Source organism: Solanum pennellii, chromosome 10 (assembly GCF_001406875.1).
Source record: "Solanum pennellii chromosome 10, SPENNV200".
Lineage (NCBI taxonomy): Eukaryota > Viridiplantae > Streptophyta > Magnoliopsida > Solanales > Solanaceae > Solanum > Solanum pennellii.
Genome location: NC_028646.1, coordinates 25,216,843 through 25,226,403, shown reverse-complemented (window position 1 = coordinate 25,226,403; position 9,561 = coordinate 25,216,843).

Here is a 9,561-nt window from a genome sequence, read left to right as displayed (position 1 = left end):
ACTTACACCTAAGACAAATATGTTAAAGATACTTACATATGATGGTGTTAATAATCGTGAGATAAGTCTTATTAACACCAAGATGATAATGTAAGGTTAAATTTACATTTCATCAAGTAAAGAAAGGAATGACCGGTTATCTAATGAATTGAGTAAACCTCATTACTAGAAGCAAGCTTCCATAATGTTTGAGTCAACTCTAAAGTATGTAAGAAAAAGAAGTTGAACAAAGCACCGATAGACTAGCAATGAGATTGTTCCAGCACATATAAGCCTCATGAGATGAGGCTACCACCAAGGTTGATAAGTAGTCTCCGTATATCTCCTAGTCTTCAAACTATGTTGCCAGCATAGGAACTAGCCAGTGGATTCCACCTAAGACAGCTAGGTATGATGTGGTTTCAATTTGGCCAGTGAAATCACCCCTTTTCGGTGTGGGGAAGACATTGGATTTCATGCTTAGCACACATGATCTATGTCGGTTAAATGCTCAATGAAAGTATTCGGTTCACTTAAGTAGTGAACCACCTTTTTTCAGTGTGTGGAGAACACTGAACTTGGTTTCACTTTAGCCGGTGAACCACCCCTTTTCGGTGTGGGGAAGACACTGGATTTCATGTTAGCTCACATGATCTAGATTCACTTTGATTGATGAATCACCCCCTTTCGGTGTGGGGCAGACACTAGATTTCATGTTAGCTTGCATGATCTTAATTCTAAAGATGTCCTTAAGAAAGCAAGAAAGAAAGAAGAAGAGATGTATATTCAAAGTGAGCTAAGAAAGAAAGAGCTTAAGAATAACAATCGCCAGTGTTTGATAAGAATGAAGTTTTCAGCAAATAATGGGCATAGCAAATAATGACTTCTTTTATTATGAAAATAATCAAAGCCAAATAAGATTGGCTTATAATGACTTCTATTATTATGAAAATGATAATAACCAAAAAAGATTGGGTTATAATGATTTCTTATATTATGCAAAGAAACACATAATAGGCATAATCAATAAAGATTGGCTTAATAAGATCTCATGCCAATTGTAGTTAAAGTCCTTCAGATTACTTACCTGATTCATTGTAGGTATAGGACTACAATTAATCATTTCACTTGTAAGTAAAACATAGGCTTAAGGGAGATTGTTGAACTACACCACAACAAGAAGAAAAACACTGAAAAATAAACTGAGTACAAAAAGAGGAGCTCTCGGGTTTGGGGTATCAAATTTCAAAATTTTCGCTCGAGTTGTTCTAAAATTATGTTCATGATTCTATGTTTTTTATACATATAGAAAATGATTTATGTGCTTTGAATGCATTAAAATACGTCATGTTCATACCACAATTCACAAATAACGAATTAGGAAAGTCTAGTGATGTCACTTTCCAGAAATGGCATGTTGTTAGAGGAAGAGCTTTCCTTGATCATGCATAGTTCTTATGTGTATGTGTGCATACACCCATACTTAGTACAAGTGTGTACTAACCCTATACTATTATTATCTTTATAGGTGCAGGTCAGAGAGAAGGTTGAAGACTCATCGAAGTTGTTTGCATTGTCGATCTCCAGACTTTGGTAGGTCCTCTTGATGTTTGAGGATGCTACCCTTATCTATCAAGCTTATAACTTTAGACATGGCTAGTGGATGTTTTCCCTATTGTTTCTTTCCAGCCATTTATTTCAAAATTTTGTATTAAGGCCGTTTTAGCAAACTATTACAGATATATATTGATTTTTTTATTTGAATTGATTCATCAGTTGTAGATGGTTGTTTTAATATGAGCTTAGTAGAATATTAATCTATGTATAAAATATATGAAGTCTATATATACTTCATTATGTTTTAAACGTGTTAAATTTTCCACAAATTTAACTATATGAATGTAATGAAAGCTAAGAATAAGCTTGTCTGCGACCTCTGAGAGGTTAGCGACGCTAGTTGCATTCGGATTCTAGAATCCGGGTGTGACAATACGGGATTTCACAAGGGCGAATCCCACTACTTTCTTTGGATCCAAGGTGGAATAAGACCCACAAGGGTTCATTGATGAAGTGTTCAATGTACTAGATGCTATGGGAGTGTCTTCTCAAGAAGAGGTGAAACTAGCCGCCTACCACCAACGCAAGGATGTGTCTCAAGTTTGGTATAAGCAATGGAAGGATTAGAGGCCGGTTAGAGAAGGTTGGATTACTCGGGGACCTTTCAAGATGGCTTTCCATAATAGGTTCTTTCCCTTGGAACAAAGGGAGACGAAAATGCAAGAATTCATCAACCTACGCCAAGGGGGTATGACTTTGAAGGAGTATAGACTCAAGTTCACTCAACTATCTAAGTATGCTCCTACTATGGTGGCGGATTCTAGGGCTAAGCTGAACAAATTTATTATAGGGATATTTGATCTTGTGGTTAATGAATGTAGGTCAAATATGTTGATTCCTAGCATGGACATCTCTCGTCTCATGGTTCATGCTGAACAAATTGAGGGAAAAAATCTAAAGCAAGTTGGTAAGGAAATGAATACGACAAGGGCAGAAGATGGAAATTCTTCTAAAGCTAGATTTGAGGTGCAAGACAAGCCAAGGTTCAAGAAGAGGTTCCCCAATCAAATCCCTTCTACAACTCAAAGGATCAACAAAGGTAAAGGGTCTACACCCAAGACTCAAGAGGGGAAAGGTAGTGGTCCCTATGTTAGAAGCCTAATTGTGCTAAGTGTGGTATAAAACATGAAGGCAAATGTCTAGTTGGCACGGGAAATTGCTAAAGTTGTGGTAAGAGTGGCCACATGAAGATGGATTGACCTATGATGAAGTCTCAAAGATGAGAAAATGCTCAACTCCAATCCGATGCTCCTAAGAAGAATCGATTTTAGACTCTCCGCTCTAGGGGTGATCAAGAGGAGTCTCTCAATGTTGTCACCAGTATGTTACAAGTGTTCTCCATTAATGGCTATGCTTTACTAGATCCCAGTCCTATTGTATCATTTCTAACTCCTTTAGTATCTAGAAAGTTTAATGTGTTACACGATGTTCTAATTGAACCTTTTTCGGTTATTACCCTGATGGGTGACTCCGTTGTTGCTAAAAGAGCCTATATAAGTTGTTCCATAATATTTCCCAGTAGAGTTACTTTGGTCGATTTGGTAGAGCTTGATATATTGTACTTTGATGTCATATTGGGGATGGATTGGTTACATGATTGTTTTGCGTCCATTGATTATAGGAAAAGGGTAATGAAGTTCCAATTTCCTAATGAACCCGTCTTAGAATGGAAGGGGGTAACTTAATCCCTAGAGTTCGAATCATTTCGTGTCTAAAGGCTTGTAAGGTGATCTCTACAGGGTGTCTCTACCATGTTGTGAGGGTCAAGGCCTTGAATCCGAGATTCCTCTATTAGAGTTGGTAACTATAGTGAGGGATTTTCCGAAAGTTTTCCTCGGTGACTTACCCAGAGTTCCTCCCGAACAGAAAATAGACTTCAGCATAGACTTATTGCCAGATATTAAACTTATTTCAATCACTCCTTACTGGATGGCTGCGGCTAAGTTGCAAGTACTAAAGCTTCAACTCAAAGATTTACTCGACATGTGTTTCATAAGACCTAGTATTTCTCCATGGGGCGCTCCGGTGTTTTTTGTAAATAAGAAGGATGGATCCCTAAGGATATGCATTGATTACCGTCAACTAAATAAGGTTACCATAAAGAATAAGTATCCTCTCCCTAGGATTGACGATTTGTTTGATCAACTCCAAGGGGCAAGCTACTTTGCAAAAATTGACTTGAGGTCGGGGTATCACCAACTTAGGGTAATAGGTGAAGATATACCAAAAACAACATTCTGAACTAGGTATGATCATTATGAGTTCCTAGTCATGTCTTTTGGTCTAACTAATGCCCCGGTGGCTTTCATGGATCTCATGAATAGAGTGTTCCGAGATCGCCTTCACTCGTTTGTAATTGTCTTCATCGATGATATCTTGGTATATACTAAGAGTGAGGATGAGCATATGGACCATTTAGGGAGAGTATTGCAAGTCCTCCTAGAACACAAACTCTTTGCTAAATATAGTAAGTGTGAATTTTGGTTGAGATCAGTTGCTTTTCTTGGTCATATTGTTTCAAGTGAGGGTAGAGAGTGGATCCGATGACATTGGAAGCGGTTAAAAATTTACCTAGACCTTTGACTCCCATCGGTATTTGAAGTTTCTTGTGTTTAGCCGGGTATTATTGGATATTTGTTGATGGGTTTGCATTTATCGCTTCCCCTTGACAACCTTGACCCAAAAGAAAGTTCAGTTTCAGTGGTCGGAAGCTTGTGAAAAAAGTTTCCAAGATTTAAAAGATAAGCTTACCTACGCTTTAGTGTTGACCTTACCGGAGGGTACCCAAGGTTTGTAGTGTATTGTGAACCTTCTCAAGTAGGTTTGGGTTTTGTCCTCATGCAACATGGTAAGGTGATATCTTATGCCTCTAGACAAATCAAGGTGCACGAAAAGAACTATCCAACTCATGACCTTGAATCAGCTGTCGTAGTGTTTGCCTTGAAAATATGGAGCATTATCTTTATGGTGTCCGTGTGGTTGTATTTACCAACCAAAAAAGCCTTCATAATGTTTTCATTCAAAAGGAGTTGAATCTCCAAAAAAAGAATATGGTTGGAACTCTTGAAGGATTACCACATGAGTGTTCTCTACCACCCCGACAAGGCCAATATGGTTGCGGACGCTTTAAGTCGAATTTCAATGGGTAATGTAGCCCATGTTCTCGATGATAAGAAAGAGTTGGTGAAAGAGGTGCATATATTGGCCCGGTTGGGTGTTCGGTTAGAAGATTCTCAAAAGGGAGGTTCCATGGTATATCATAGCTCCGAATCATCTTTAGTGGTTGAGGTGTAGTCTAAGCAACATCTTGATCCTCTATTGATGGAATTGAAAAAATTGGTTCTTAGCAAGTGCAATGAGTCATTCTCCCAAGGGGTATCGGGTACTTAGGTACCAAGGTAAATTGTGTGTACCGGATGTGGATGGTCTAAGGGGACAAATTTATGAAGAGGCCCATGGTTTATTCATAAGTGTGCCACGTAGGACTCTAGCTTAGTGGATCCACCTAGATAGTTGTGTACGAGAAATTACACCTTAGGCAAGTGTTAACCCTCTCTTTTCGGTGTGGGTGTGGAACACCGGATTCCATGTAGCTCACATGGTCTATTATCGGTTATTGCACCTCTTTCCCTAATGTAAAAGTAAATGAACAAGTTAAGTATGTGAACTCTTATTAAGTCTTTTCTCAAAGGTTTCTACATAGTGTGAGGGAGAGTATGGGACTTCTCTTACACATTGCACATGTGGGATTTTAAGGGATGGTTCTAGTGGTGTTCTTTTATGATTAAGTTAATAATGTGTTATATATGTCAAGTTATATATATTATCTTATGAATCAAGCATGTTATGATGAAATATGAGGTTATGTTGTATGCATGAAGTAGGTGACTTAGTCCGATACTTATCTTTGGATAGGGTTATGGGGTTTCTATTCTTGGCATTGCACAAGTATTGCTTGGGTTGCTTATATATTGGGTTAATATCATGTTGCATTGACTCATAATGTTTCTTTGCATGTGCATTTTATGTTAAGCATAGTTTTGACTAAATTGTCCCTTTTCTCATGCATTGATGATTTTATGCATAGGAGTCATACTTAGTACATGTGATTTGTACTAGCCCATATTTCTTTCCTTTTTCCCAACATTGTAGGTTTTGACCTTTAAAGAGCTTCTAGGCCAGTTACAAGGAAGAATTGGACCTATTCCCAAGTTGTTCGTGAGTCCTCAACTCCGAGGATGGTGCCATTTATCTAGCTTGATTAGTATTGGATATGTCTAAGATAGTCGTTTCTTTCCTCATTGATAGAATCCGGTAATTCTACAAGAATATAAAATTGGTGTTTTGATGATAGACAAGAAATGCAAATAATTGTAGTAGCAAATTGACGCAGTTGACGCAGCCAAGCATTGGAATTAATTGTCACAGCCAAAATTAATATATTGAAGATACAAGTTGATACAAATAAGAAAACCTTAATATATTTTATTAAAGAAGGAAGTTGGATATAAAAAGGATTGTACAATAAAAGGTAAAATCAGTACTCCTTGTTTAAATACAATTACAATTTCCTTACCTTATTTGATAAGGATTCAAGGCAAGATAAAACTCTATAAAAGGATGTCAAACACAGATGAAGAGATCACGACTTTCACATAGAGAGAAAAGAGAGAATTATTCATCAAGTAAAAGTCTTCAAGATCGATAGGTTTACTAAGTTCAAGAAGTTCTTGAGTTAGAAAGTTTTGAACGTGTAAAACTATTTTCTTGATTCATTGTTGAGTTGTTAGTTACGTTTCTTTGTACAAGAAGTGGGTTTGGCTTCTTGTAGAGTTGAGCTTTGGTGAGGTTTGTAACAAAAGGTGGGTTTGGCCTTTTGGAGAGTAGAAGTAGTCGATTATAGTTAATCGAGAGTTGTTGTAGTGGTGAGGTTTTTGATTATTGAGTTGTAATCATAAAATCATCTAGTTGAATTAATAAAACGAGGTTTTTCCTTCCTTGATTGAGGAAGGTTTTTAATTTAACAAGTGTTTGTGTTCTGACTTAAAACCAACTTACAAGAACCTGGTTCTTGTTCTAGGGGATAGGTTTCTTCAATTGGTATCAGAGCAGGTCTTTTCAATAAAAGATTCACACCTTGAAAAGACTCAATGGCAGCACCACCTACCACACAAGAGGGAGCTTCACAAACACGACCACCACTATTCAATGGTAAATACTATGGATGGTGGAAAAATCGTATGATGGATCATCTTATTGGCGAAAACCCTGATCTATGGGGAGTAATTCCAGTNAAAAGAGATGAAATACTATTGCGAAAGATAAGATATTACCTTTCTAACTGCAGCGACTCCAGGAGAGCACGAGTTTGGAGATGGGGACAACTACCACCACGCAAGCACAAACACAAATCGAAACACAGTCAACAGACCAGTGATGGGTGAAAAAAAAACTCGACCATAAGCGAGCTGACTTTCTTCCAAAATTTCTTCGACTTAAGAAAAATAAATTCCTCTCAAATTCCCTCTTTAAAAAAAATCCCCTGTTTCAATGTAAAGCAAATTCAAAGAACAGAAAAAAGAAATTCCCGAAAAAATCCCCCTTCTCTCCACAGCGAAACAATTTTTCATTTTTTTTTATACGAAAAATATAATGTTGTATAAGTCTCCAACCTTTTTAGAGTCGCCATTTAATTTTTAAGAAAAATGTTGTTTTCAAAAGACTTAACACAAGAAACCATTTTGAAAACATTTAAAAGGGTTCGGGGGTTCCTATTAACGTCTTAGGAAGGTTTTGAAAAGCACCTAAGACGTCCGCTAACATACGGTTATCCAACAACCAACTAGTTAGCTTAACTTAGTTGAAAATTGTTTGAAAGTGAGCTTCTTAATTTTTATCTAAGCGAAACTTATAAATTTGAAATATTATTAATTTCAAGACTTGGTTTAGTTTTAAGTTAATAAAACAGTATGGCCTTCGACGAGGATTTAGAGTTTTTTCTAACTTTAAGCTAACTACAAATAAACGCAAACACATAGCTGATAAGGTAAGAGGAAGAGAGAGAGAGATTTGGGTCCAAATCCGGGTTCTGTTAGTCTTGATCGAAATTTTGGACCCACCTGTTTTGGGCTTTTTGAACCATTTTTTATTTTGGGCTCTTGGCCCACTTCACTTGTACCTGCCCTAGATTCTAAAAAATAAAATAAGTAAATAATTAAGTGGGTTGAGGCCCAACAACAACAAAATACAAATTTTAAGGAAAAAAAATAATGTTTGGGTCCTAATGACCCAATTTTTCAACTCTTCATTTGACTCCATATTCTTCAATTTTGAGGGCTTGTACATCAATTTTCGGGTGGGTGACTCGAAAAGAAGAGTTGATCCTTTATACAAGAAGTGGGTTTGGCATAGAGAGAAAAGCGAGAATTATTCATCAAGTAAAAGTCTTCAAGATCGATAGGTTTGCTAAGTTCAAGAAGTTCTTGAGTTAGAAAGTTTTGAACGTGTAAAACTATTTTCTTGATTCATTGTTGAGTTGTTAGTTACGATTCTTTGTACAAGAAGTGGGTTTGGCTTCTTGTAGAGGTGAGCTTTAGTGAGGTTTGTAACAAAAGGTGGGTTTGGCCTTTTGAAGAGTAGAAGTAGTCGATTATAGTTAATCGAGAGTTGTTGTAGTGGTGAGGTTTTTTATTATTGAGTTGTAATCATAAAATCATCTAGTTGAATTAATAAAATGAGGTTTTTCCTTCCTTGATTGAGGAAGGTTTTTAATTTAACAAGTGTTTGTGTTCTGACTTAAAACCAACTTACAAGAGCCTGGTTCTTGTTCTAGGGGATAGGTTTCTTCAATTGGTGTTAGAGCAGGTCTTTTCAATAAAAGATTCACACCTTGAAAAGACTCGATGGAAGCACCACCTACCCCACAAGAGGGAGCTTCACAAACACGACCACTACTATTCAATGGCAAATACTATGGATGGTGGAAAAATCGTATGATGGATCATCTTATTGGCGAGAACCCTGATCTATGGGGAGTAATTCTAGATGGACCAATTATATCTATGAAAACTGCAACTGATGGAATCACCAAAATCCCAAAGGAAAAAAAAGAATGGAATGCTGAAGACAAACTCGCAATCCAAAACAATGCCAAAGGAAAGAAAATTCTGATATATGGTATAGGACCAGACGAATACAATCGAATCTCGTCTTGTCCAGATGCCAAAGCCATATGGGAAACACTACAAACCGCTCATGAAGGAACAACGCAAGTCAAGAAGTCCAAAATTGATAACTTAAACAGACAATATGAACTATTCAGGATGGCAGAAGGAGAGACCATACAAGACATGCATACCAGGTTCACTTCAATCATCAATGAGATGTACTCCTTGGGAGAGATAGTTCCTAATGGAAAGGCAGTAAGAAAAATCTTGAGTGTCCTTCCTGAAACTTGGGAAAGCAAAGTTGAGGCTATCACTGAAGCCCGCGACCTAGATACACTGTCCATGGATGAGTTAATTGGTAATCTCATCACATATGAACTCAAGAAAAACCAAGAAAAAGAAATTGGAGGGAAAAGGAAGGAAAGGAACCTAGTTTTAAAGGCAACTGCATCAGATGATTTTGAGGATGAAAATATTGCCCTTATAACCAAAAGGTTCACCAGAATGCTAAAAAGAGGACAGACATTTCAAAAGAAAACTCCTCAAAAATCAAATGAAAACACTAAAGACCAGGTTTGTCATAAGTGTGGAAGTCCGGATCACTTCATTCAAATTCTGTCCACTTTGGGCTTTATAGCAGAAAAAGGCAAACTCTGAGAAGGAAAAGACATTAAGAAAGATAAGTTTGTTCCCTCAAACAGAAGAATAACAACTCAAGAGGCAGATATCTTAATGAAAAGGGCCTTTGCAGCAATGGGGAATTTATCTGATGAAGAATCTGAGGATGATGAGACAGAAA